Genomic DNA, 13,050 nt, shown 5'->3' with positions numbered 1-13,050 from the left:
ACTGGAGATCTGATCTTGGCATGTTTGGACTGCATGATAAGGAATTCTGACAGCCAATTCATATGGTCTTCCATGATGAAGCAGAGAGGTTTTCTGATGGCAAATTGATCTTTACCTGGAGATGTCCCGCCTCGACCAACATGGTCTATCTGTAGATAAACAACTGTACACCTTAGCCGACAAGTTTGAAATAATTGAGCAACCAAATAGCGATAATAATATGCTTTCAGGAATCTGCTGAAGTAAGGTACCATTATACTCTGAAGCTTAACATGAACAACGCAGCTACTTAATTCAAATGGAATGAAAAAAAACTGGTGCAACTAAATAACATGTTGATAAACAACTAATCGAGATGTGGAAATACCCTACATCATTTTTAGCACTTATTCTAACAGCAATATGTGCAAACCATTACATAAGAGTCACTGTTTTGATTTAGCCCAAAAAGATAAATAAGCGGAACTACGATGAAAGAAAAATGCCATCAAGACTTTACAGCAACCTGATAGATTGTTAGCACTTCGAGCAGCTAAATGCGAATACAGAAATTGGACCCGTAGTCGTCAGGCCATTAGGTACCAGCAAGATGGTGAACATCTCTAGCGAGCCATCGCATATAAAAACACGGCTCTCATCTGGACCATGCTCAATCAGGCCATAGGAACTACGCAGATTCAAACACAAATAAATGGACTTACGGAACAACAATGGATAGAACACTTCTTTGTTCTGTATGACAAATCCACATGGCCAAAAATTGGGAATAAACCAACAACACACTTACCATGGTGCCTAAATATATCAGTCGAAGATATTGAGAACTTCATTAGAAAATCAAGCAGCTAAAGGGCCCTGGGCTGGACGGCCTAAGTAACCACATGCTGAAGGCCCATCCGCATAGCTGGGCAACCATTCTCTTTAACATCTTTTCCAATATCATAAAGAAGAGATGTATACCAAACTCATGGCGCAAAGCAGTAGTGATCCCGATCTACAAGAATGGGGATCAGACAAGTGCTGGGAAATATAGACCCATTTCACTACTTGACGTAGCAGGCAAAATCTTTGAACAGTTTGTTTTACAGGATTTCAACTCATGGACACTGAATTGTTGGAAGCGAGATCCCTACCAGACTGGCTTTATAGCTGGGATGAGCACAGCCGTCAATTTAACAACGCTACATGCTATTAAACTGCAGTACCATGCCACAAAACAGCCGCTATACTTTGCGTATATCAATTTCAACGCAGCATTTGATTTAATCTTAAGGCAGATATTGGTTAATAAATTACAGAAAGAGGATTGTCCTGCCACTATAATAGACATCACAAACGAACTGCATAGTGGAACTTCACTCCAAGTCAGATTGAATATGAAGGGGATGCTTTGATTACCAGGTTGCAGTCCTTTTGGCTTTTATGGCGATATCTTGTGTGTGCCCAAATAGGTGTGAAAATTATATCTATGCCCAAAATCTGCACCCTAAGTGCTTATTGCGACTGCAGCAATAATATACAAAATTTTCTCCCGAAAAAGCACTATAGTGGGTTGCGCTTCTGGTAAAAACGTTATAGACACCCATTATCATTTATTATGAAAAATTATTTATTTTTAAGTGTGTCTTTGCTCACATTTTCATTGCAAAATTAACCTTTTCTTTCTTGATTACATTCATTTTCATGCAAATCACATTCAAATTTTTCTTCAGGTGCATTAACTTTCATGCAGCTCTTGGTTTCAAATGAATTTTTTCCTTGTAAAGTTAACAGATTATTTCAAAGTTCTTTTAACTTTCATACAACTCAGAGTTTTAAATTTTCATCTTGCATTCCTTGTTATTCACTTGGTCCAAAATTATATTTTCAAACAACACACATTTTTTAGTTTGCAGCTTTCATTCCTTATGTTTAAATGTGTTTCTCTCAACACGTGTTTCCCCACAGTGTAAAAAACCATGGTTCTTCAGGAGAGATACTAAGGAGAAAGTATGAAAAAAAACAAATATCAAGTAATTGAAATTAGAAATAATAAAAATAATAAAATTAGAGTGCAGGGATGGTAGAATGAACATATCTATTCTTTTTGTTTTGTTTTCTTTCCTCACCTAGAGTAATTTTCATCTTTGTTTAAAACTGAATGAAGATTTCTCTATAGTTTCTTATTTCTTTCGCAATGTTCAGTATACTTTTATCTGAAACAATATATAAAGCCAATCAGTTGACCCATACATAAATTTTCGAATTTATACTTACAGTTTTAAGGCAGCTGAAGCCAATCAGTTGACCCATGCATTCATTTTCAAGTTTATACTTGCAGCTTTAAGGCAGCTACATAACTCACTAATGGTACCAACTTGGCTACCAGTGTCACAAATCTTGACTCCCTTGTTTACAGCTTTAATGGAACTGCATAATCAATGGTACCAACTTAGCTTTAAGGCATCTGCATAACTCACTAATGGTACCCACTTGGCAACCAATGTCACACATCTTGACTCCCCAGTTTACAGCTTTAAGGGAACTGCATAACAAATGGTACCAACTTTGCTATCCAAGTCACAAATCTAGACTCCCCTGATACAGTAATTAAGAAGGGAAGTCCTGGAGAATAACCTTACTATTCCTATCACGTCTGATTTCTAATTGAAAAAGGAAGTGGAGAGAGCTGATTTTTGCTAAAAAATAGACCAGTCTGGATATAGTGTTGAAATAAAATGGAAGTATTTTAAATGGGTGTTGGAAAATGATGAAAATATAAAAAATGAAATAAGAAAAAATAGAAAATATTTTTTTTATAAGGAAGAAAAAGGATTTTACTGTAATAAAGAAGAAAAAGCTCATTTTAGATAGGCAGGGAAAGTAACATGAACAGAATGTTTTGTGGTCATCCACGTGGTGGGGATGCTGTCCTCTGGCAATAATCTTTGGCAAGAATATTCTTGTTTAGTTTGAGGAAAGTAGGCATGTGTGTCTTTCAGGGGTCTACTGCGGTCTGAAGCAAAATTCCCACCAGGGCTAAATACCAGTTCATACTGACATAATTTGTGTCACCCCTACCTCCAGAGACTTCCCTCCACCCCCAGTGGAGCATCTGAGGACCCTCCCCAGCAGGGGCCATGGTAGGAGTAAGGGTATTGGAAAGCATGTACCTGTCAATCTGCAACAGTAAAGAGAGCAAACAACAACCCCTGCAGTAAGCATCTGCTTTCAATTGCCAACACAAGAGAGGTTTACCAATGTCACATTATATTGTATTGCTAGTTCACTGCTCACACCATCCAGTAACCCGTGGTGTGTATCAAAAGACATATACTCTATATAACAAATCAATACACTGTAGTTCAAATAGATGCCCTACACTTAACAGTCATGTTCAAATGCATCTGATTACACTCATTAATGAACGCTCAAATCATTTGTCTTACACTCTCATCTATAAAATACATGTTTTAATTATGAGGAATATGTAATAAAGAAACATTGCTATTGTTATAGTCAATATGCAAAACACATTAAACATGCACAAAGTAATTAATGAAAAATCTGAAATCATTGTCATCGCCGCTACCTCTAATAAAGACTGAGACATATTAACCTTCTCCAAGGCACCTTAAAAACCAGCTACCTGCCTCACAAATCATGCTAGGAACTCTTCATAGACACATCTGCCTCATTGAATCATGAAAGGCAACGTCATAGAAGCACCTGCCCAAATACCTCAATACCTTTCTTACTGTGATATCAATGAAGGTCTCTCATACTCACTAACTGTAGTAGGTAGGGTGCAGAGAGGGCTTGAGAAGACTGGATGCCTGGGATTATCCACAATTGCCAAAATAATACAAAAACACCTAATAATGCACCGTGATCTTTTGATCAAAAAACATCAAGAATAGTATAACATGATTAAATAAATAATGAAATGTCCATTGGGATCAATGGCGCCAGCATATAGCCAACCCAGAACAAGGTGCCTGCTATTTTAGGTGATGAGCTGATTTGTCTTGTGATGAAAACAAAATTGTTCCCAAAGCAGCTTAAATGTCAATAGACAGAGTCCTTAGGGAATCAAAATATTTCAAAACAGCCAAAAGCTAGCTAGGAAGCTCTAGGATCCAGTAAAAGAAAAAGGAGGAAGTTGGCCCCTCCCAACTGGAAAACCTCTGTGCTCCCTCTCCAGACAGGCGTGTGAGTCTGACCCTTGTCTTCTTGCCAGCTCCATGGTCCCAAACAGCTGTATGCAGGGCCCGAGCCTACTGGATTATATACTTTTGGGGCATCCCTATTCCACGTCTACAACTACCAAATTGTGTAGAGCACCGAAAATCTTTCTAAACAAAAATATCTGCAAATTCATATTTTTTGTGTAAGCAATTAGCAAGGACAAAAACATAATTCGTCACTAGAAATCTGTCCCGCAAATGTGTTTAGTGGACAGAACCATTTGTGTGTAAATATTAGCCAAGGATCTTTTCTCAAAAACTAAAATTCAGATGGGGATATGTAATTTCTGCAGTACCTTGTTATCTGTTGTTTTCTGTTCTGCTAGAACATTGGCTCTTGTGCTATAAAAAGAATTATATAGCAGTGAACGGCCATTGTTTATACAAGAGTCTTGTAGTGTGCCCAACTCAAGGCCGCTGGTGCTGACTTTGGACTATTGGGAAAACTATCTAAATTACTGTACTCTAACATTGCAAAAGCAAATCTCCCAGCCTGCATTGTCTAAGTATGAAAGTGTTCAGGTGTGGCCAGCGAGCGTGCCTTGGAGACGTGATTCTTCGGTGCTCGCGCGGCCGCCTGAAATATCCTGCAATATCCTTTGATATGGGAAACAAAACTGCTTAAAACCGAAATCTCTGGGTGGCGGAACATCGGGGCAACGCCTCGTGGTGAAAGGAGCCATGAAGGGAAACGCAAGTTATCTGCATTGAAAGACTGGTGTAAACTTTGCCCGCCCCAAACAAGATGGCCAGCATCGAGATGCGGTGAACTGTGGCGGGGATGAGTGGAGGTGGATAGCGACCCTCGACCGCCAGATCTGCACCTGGAGCCGCGCGGCATCGCCTGCAGATAAGGGAGCAGTCTGGGACCAGGACAGAGAACGGACTCTTCCTGTGGGTGAGGCCGAGTCGGGCAGTGACACCCCCGGCACCATATTTCCACTCCCGACAACCGGTGAGAGATGGCAACGAGTGAGCCGCGTGGGACTCTCAGCCTGAATTTAAAAATATATACGCAATCCCGAGGCACCCAAGGGGGACGCTTCTGTGACAAAACACAGCATACGCCCGCACACGCCGACTGCAAAGGCACTGCAAGCACTGGTAAAGGTTCGAACAATGCCACAAGAAGGAGTGCTCCTCCAAACTTGCACTGGACGACTCGCGCAAAGCAACATCATGGGCAAAGAAAAGAGCAAGAAAACCTTGACGCAAAGCACAATGGACCAATATGCTACGAGCACATCTACAGCAATAAGCGTTGAGGATCCAGGGGGGAGCCCCCTCCACCAGACGAGACCCTGTCGCTAAAAGATGTAATGGCTGCCATCGCGAGCTTGCGCTCCTCGGTGGAACAGAAAATGGACACTATCTCCACAGAGGTCTCCTTCCTCCGCCATGACCTCCAGAAATTCTCGTCTCAGACCGGGAAGGTGGAACAACAAATTTCTGGCGTGGAGGACGACCTTGGTGGGGTGCACCAACAGCTTACACAAGCATTAACCCGACTGAAAACCCTGGAAGCCCGAGTCGACGAGGGAGAAGGCATGTCCCACCGCAATAATATTCGCATCCTGGGACTGCCGGAACGCACGGAGGGATCCAGTGTGGAACTCTTTCTGGAAGAATGGCTGGCAGACCTCTTTGCGCCAAAGACCGTCTCAAACTTTTTCTCAGTGGAACGTGCACACCGCATGCCCGTGGGTCACCTGGCCCCGGATGCACCCCCGAGAACAATCATTGCGAGGCTTCTTAATTTTCATGACAGAGAGCCATCCTACAAAAGGCCCGAACAAAAGGGTCAATGACATTTAATGGAGCCAGAATTGCATTCTTTCCAGACTATACTCGCGAAGTCCAGAAAGCCAGACAATCCTTTGAGCACCTAAAAAGGAAGCTTCACTCTATGAACGTGAGATACAGGCTGCTGTTCCCAGCCCAGTTGGAAATCCAACATGAAGGCAAAACTGTACACTTCACCGACCCACAGGAGGTCTGGAAGTGGGCAGAGACCCACATCGGAGGCGACTGGACCAGATAAGATCAACACCGCAGGGGTAGATCAAAACCCCGACCGCAGGGACAAAGACCAGCCCAGCAACCTATACCTGAGATTCCAATTGAGCCAGACGGAGACCCCAATCCCTAGCACGGCCTAAACAGGAAACACCGGCCGGCCGCAGGAGTAGTCTGAACCACTAATGGACTCAAGAACCAACCCTCCTTGTAATGCAACACTCCTCCTGAGGCGACAGTAGCAGTGAGTTGCCTTTACTCCTGTATAAAGGATCATATGAGTCACATGTGGTTGCCATTATCACACCATGCCATTGGCGGAGGCCACATCCCCGACCCGAGACACCAAACCACAAAGGAGTAGTAAGTCAGTGGGAAAGGGGAAAACAGTTCATATTAGTTAATCTGGCAATATAGTTTTAAACGCCAGTAGAGTTTTGGCAACAGATACTTCATGTTGGGGAGGAGTATGGGGGTCGGGGGTGTTTTATGTTTTTTTTTTCCGGGAGGTCACACCATGCCAATGTCCATCAAGATGCCACCAAACATACCGTGCTCGCTGCCCATGCCCCCACCAAGCGCGAACACTGTGTCCCCATGGCGAAATGCACCACGCACCTACCAGGCACAACATCCCAGATTCTTAGAGAGTAATGGCCACACAGCACCATGAAGATTCCATTAACGGGAGAACACAAGCCCCAATATTACCCAACAAACGCCACAGGTCTCTTAAAATCCTTACTCGGAATGTAAATGGCATGGGCACAAGTATAAAACCACGGCTGATCATGCAATTCCTTAATAGACGCTTTCCTGACATAGCACTCGTAACCGAGACCCACTTAGCGGGCTCCACATGCCAATTCTTCCGCAGAACTAACTATCAACTAGCCTACCACGCTGGGTACACAATGGGATCCCGGGGCGTCCTGATCCTCCTACATAAGCGACTCCCTTTTGAACTATCTGCTGCAGCGCAGGACCCTTGTGGCCGTTTTGTGATGCTCCGGGGCACACTCTGGGGCGAGACAGTGGCCATTTTAGCGATATATTCCCCACCGGGGTTGGGTGAGGGTCTCCTGAGGGAGGCGACGGCCTTGATGGCGCAACAACAATCGGATGTATGGATCTTGGGAGGGGATTTTAACAATGTTATGTGCAACACACTAGACCCGTCCCACATCCGCAACTGGAGCCCAAACCGGCCTACGAGGCTGGTGACATTTGCGTCAGCGCTTGGTTTGAGCGATGTGTGGAGAGAACTCCATCCTACAGACCAGGGATTCTCCTTTCACTCGGGTGCCCAAGCATCCTTATCCAGAATAGATTACTTCTTCCTCCCAACCCCCGAAGCATATAGGGTATGAACGGCTGAACTCCTTCCCCGTGGCATATCAGATCACTCTCCCTTGGAGGTGATGCTCCGTACGGAACGTCCCCTACCACCTAAAACATGGCGGCTAACTAATTACTACCTGGGCCTCCCCGAGTTTGTGGAACACATCGTCGTGCAGGTCGGCTCAGCGTTACCCTCGTCGGATTCTTAGGTCCTGTGGCGACTTCTGAAGATCCAGTCCCAAAAGCCCTGCTTTTATGCAGAAAACCCCCATTCATTCAGCCTAGCTGTCAATCAACACACGCTAAGTGGTGAGCGGGGAGGCTCACCACTTGGGCCAATCACACCAGAGTGCGACCGGAGTTGGCAAGGCAACTCGGTCCAGGGTGCCCAAATCCCCTCCCACACCCCTGTGGTAACCCAGAGGCCCGCCAAAAGTGGAACAAAGGGCTCAACCTTTGGTTTAGGAGTCACAGAGACGAACACAGACACCATTTTAAAAACCGAGTTCTGGCAGAAAATACCATCCGATAAACTTATTTAAGATAAGTAGACCGGTGGTACGTTAGAGATTAACGAGAAAAAGTATCAATCTCCAACAATGGGACGAATCCCATAGGGTTATGTTCGGCGTCGAACATAACAAGTAGTTTCCAATGCCACCAGCCAAAACTCGACGAGGGGGGACGGGACAGTGCCCCCTCGAATAACAGATCCAGGAGTAATCGAATTACCCCTACGAGTACGTCCACAATAAGATGGTTTGTACTAGTTCTGTTAGTAAATTTAGGTCTAGTAAAGCCAATGGTGACTTTACATGCCCGGGGAGACAGTAGTCAGTCCCCGGGTATGGAGTCTATGGTGGGGGTCCGCTAGGATGCCCCAGCGTTACGGCACGTAGGGTGCGGTGTAACAGACATAGAAAAACATATGAGACCCTATGGAGTAAAATACCCCATAGCCCATAGAACACATGAACATTCAAAGGAATTACACACATTCATGTCCAAGAGTGGGAGGAAAAGAGTCTCACTCTTGGCAGGATGGAAAAAAAAAACTCCAGAAATCCAGCAAAGCTGGTGGGGGACTCACTAGGTTAGGAAATTCAGCCTAAACAGAGAATTCTCCCTAACAAAGGGGTAAAAGGTTGTGTTCCATCCCACAATATCACTTTGGGGTGGGGTGAAATTGATGTCATCAGTGGTCAAGGGTCATGTGATGTCACGTCCGCTACCCCATACATCTAGGTGAAATGATGTCCCTGGAATCCACTGGTGCTACAGACCATCCTGAGCCTTGCTGCAGATGATTCTGACTCTTTGGGTTCCAGTAGCTCTGATGCTGAACCAGGTGTGCAGTGCTCAATGCTGGCGGAGGTGAGTGCACCAATGGGTGGATCGGTTGGGGCCGGAGAGTCTGCAGGGGTCGGGTGCTTGACAAGGCCAGTCCGTAGTGTCATGGCTCTCTGTGGTGGTCATGGCTGCAAGGTCACACCCCCACCTATTGGTTTCTGGTCCTGGTGGTCCTGAGGCAGATATCCAAGGGAGGATTGCAGTCCTGTAGCCAGACACAGTCGCATCACAGCAAGGGCCATGCTCCCTTGAGGCAGGCAGGCGTGGGCCCCGTACAGGTGGGGGAAGTGTGCAGCCTGGGCAGACAGAGTGGGAGCAGCAGACAGAGAAGGAGCAGCAGATGTTCCGTTCCGCACACTGATAAGGTGCTGCCTATCAGACTTTAGATGAGGGCATGGATAGGGTGGGCAGTTCTATGATCCCCCAGCAATGCAGCTGGAGCAACAGCTGCAGGGCATGTGGTCCACATGCCGCTCCTTGGTCCACATGCTGCTCCTGCAGGCTGCACATGGAGGCCAACCTCAGGGGCCACCAGGCAGATCTGAGGTCTCTGCAGGGATCCCTGCTTGCAGAGGGTCGGGCACACAGGGAAGCCCTGATGCGTGAATTGTTTGCCCACAGAGCTGCAATCCATGAGGAAGAGGCACCACCAGAAGACTGTTCCGCCAGGCGATGCTATCATTGAGGCAGACTATCGCGGAGGAACTCTGTGCAACCCGTGAGGTTGGGCATTGTACCCTCCAAGCCCTCAGTCTGCTGGTGCACCAGAGTCACGCATGGCTGCTGCCACTGGGAACCAGGCCTGAGCACTGCATGGTGAGCCTCCAGCACCACTTCCACCTCTTGATTCAACACAGGATGGTGGTGCCAGCAGAGACATGCCTCCCGTTCCACCATAGTCCTATGGTCCGTGAGCCCATGGAGGGGATTTAATTACATTTTTCTTCTTTTTTACTTCCACCCATGTGTAAGTTGACATGTATCCTGCCCTTCCACCCTCCTGGTTGGACCCCGCCCCCCCGGTCCAAGATGGACATTTTTGATTTAAAAAAATAATAATTGCTACTTTAGTTGACCCTAGGCCTGTATGCGGGCATTCCATTTTTAAGTTACCCTTTCCTGTTTTTATTTTTTATTATTGTACTTATGTTTTCCTTCAGTTGTGATGTTAACCTCTCAAGGCCATGACGTTTGCAGTGATGGACATGCAGGCATGCAAAGTGAGGTCAACTTGCATGTTTGCATGGTGGTGCACAGGATGGCATGTGCAGGTAACTATGGGTTCAGTGTTCCCTCCCACATGTGTGCTCTGTGAATGGTACTTCACTATTCCTGTTGTGATGTCTTCTCCCATGTTGTTTCAGTATTCTGTGATCTGGCGGTGAATGCTGTCCCGGGAGAGACACCCTACACCCTTTGATATCCATGCTCCCCATGCCCTCCACCAGGCACTGTCCCCCATGTACCTAATTTGGAGACACAGTTCCAGGTGAAGGTGATGCAGGATTCACACCATGCTGGCACAGTCAGCGAGTAAGCATTAGCACTGTATATCATGTTGAGCATGCATCATTGGTCACTATGTTTGCTTCATGTGTAACCTAACCTATATGTACTTTGCATGCTATCATGCCAGTATGGTTATTTAAGTGTTACTCATGTCACTGTGTTACCTACCTTGGTCAATGCATCTATGGACGCTCCAACTATGGTGTAGTGCGTGTAATTGGCCATCTCCAATCCAGGCTGTGTACTCCTTGAAGTGGCACTTGCTTGGTCTTCCCTCTCAGTGTCACTCTCTCTCCATCTCTCTGCTATGTCTTGTCACCCTTTTGTCCTGTCACCCTCTTCCTCCCTGCAGAGGTTGCACTCAGCATATTTTCAGTATCAATTCATGTGTTGTCATGTATGTGCATGTTCTTTCTGTTGTTACTATGCATGTCATTGGATTTAGGGGAAGCGGATCTCAATGGTGTGCATATTTGCAAGGCAGGTGGGTACCTTGTGCAGGTAAGTGAAGGGCATTTTCAGATGCTTGTGTGGTGTTTACCTGTGTGTCTTGGACTGTGCGTGATCACTTGGGATTGACTTGTCCGGTGGGTCACCAGTACTTCTTAATGGGTGCATGTTTCACAATGTGTGGTTCTGGTGATAGGTCTGGGCATGGTGTTGTGTCAATGGATTGGTGGGGCCACTGGTTTCATATTCTAAATTGTGGGAGTTCAAACTGAGTGCGTAGTAGTGCCGGCAGTTTGTGGCCTGTGTCAGCTGTTGATGGTTGTGCTGGTGCATGTCTCATTGCACTTTGACCATGTTTACTGAGTGACACTTCAGATCCCTTACAATGTTTGTGGAGTTATGGTTCGACAGCGCCTTTGGTCTCTCTTGATTAGGGTTCCCCAATTATGGTTTGCAGCACCAGTTACAAGTCACAACCATGTGAACATTGATGCACATTTTTGGGATGTTATGTTGTGTACCGGCACCTTATGTTTACTGGTGTTGGTGTTTTCACATGCATGTACCATGCATGCTACACCATGGTGTTTGCAGCTTCAAGTTGACTGCAGCTGGCTGCATGGTACTGCTGCATTACATTTATTGCAGTATTTGACCAATTATATACTGTCACAACAAAGTCTACATTGACCATGCACTTTTTGTTTGCTCTCACTTCTTTTAAAAAACAATGGACATACTGAACATCCTTGTAACGCACTCTTCCAACACAATCCTCCCCCGTCTGCCCCCACTACCACTCACCCTCCTTCCTCCTTCTCCTCCTTTGCTTCTGTCTCCCCTGAAGAAGTAATCAGAATTGGCAACTCCATGAAGGTCTCTTCCAAACAGGTTGTACCCTGCTCATTGTGAACAATCAAGGGCAACATCTCTGCTCTCGTCCCTGTTCTTACTGATCTCTGCAATCACTCCTTTGCTACTCGATTTTTCCATCCTCCCTCAAACACTCCCTTGTGCAGCACATCCTTACAATACCATCTGCAGACCCTTCCAGCCCATCAAAAAACCACGCCATTTCCATCACCCACTTACTGGGAAAACTGCTTGAGAAGTTGGACCTCCCCACAACTCAACCCCCATATCGAATAGGTTGGCGGTCTACCTGACCACCAGTGTGTATTCAAAGCTTCCTGAGCCACGGATACTGCTCTCCTGAACACCCACGATGAACTGCTTGAATCCCTCAATACAAAATCCTCCTTGATCTCCCTTCTACAGTTGAAACAAAGAACCATTCTATCCTTCTTAAAAGTCTCCATGATGCACTTGTTATCTCGGAGCGGGCACTGGACTGGCTTGGCTCATTCCTAACCAACCATTCCTCCAAAACGATTCTTAGCACTTTCACCTCCCCTACTTCCATCTCCACCTGTGGCTTACACCAGGGCTCCATTGTTTTGCCCTGCCTATTTAACATATACATTTCTCTGCTGGAACACATCATTGCCTCCTTCTCCCCCTAATTCAAATGCTATTCTGACAACACACAACTCTTCTTCAAAATTCCTACTGATGCCCTTGCACCTTCCTTCATCCCTAACTGCCTCTCCGCCATCCAGGCGTGGTGCACTGCAAATTACCTCTGCTTCTACGCCAGCAAAACCTAGAAACTCCTGATTGGATCCCTTGCACCCTACTTCTTCTCTTAACTCTGGCCTTCCTCCATGGGCCCCCACGCTGCTCCCTCCTCTGAAGCCAAGATTCTTGGAGTAATCTTCAACTCCACCCTTTTCTTCTTCCCTCATATTCAGGACATTGTCAATAAGTCCTACTTTCTGCTCTTCTTTCTCAAAGTAACTGTACCCTTCCACACCTTCACCCTGAGACTCGATATTACCTATGCTCTGGTTCTCTCCAGGTTAGACCACTCTCTCCTTAATCTTCATTTGTCCACCCTGCAACCCCTCCAGCTTACCCAGAATAGGGCATCAAGAATCATCCTTGGCCTCAGGCCCAGGGACCACATCTCTCCTGTCCTACAAAGCCTTCACTGGCTCACTGTCTCTGCACAGATAACATTCAAATCCATCTGTATCATCCACAAGGCTATCTGGGGCAGGGGACCACTCTCTCTTCAACAATTCTTGAACAAATACTG

The sequence above is a fragment of the Ambystoma mexicanum genome, chromosome 2q (genome assembly GCF_040938575.1).
Source record: "Ambystoma mexicanum isolate Mex_15411 chromosome 2q, UKY_AmexF1_1, whole genome shotgun sequence".
Taxonomy (NCBI): domain Eukaryota; kingdom Metazoa; phylum Chordata; class Amphibia; order Caudata; family Ambystomatidae; genus Ambystoma; species Ambystoma mexicanum.
The sequence above is the reverse complement of the archived record's forward strand: the minus strand, read 5'-3'. Positions refer to the sequence as shown.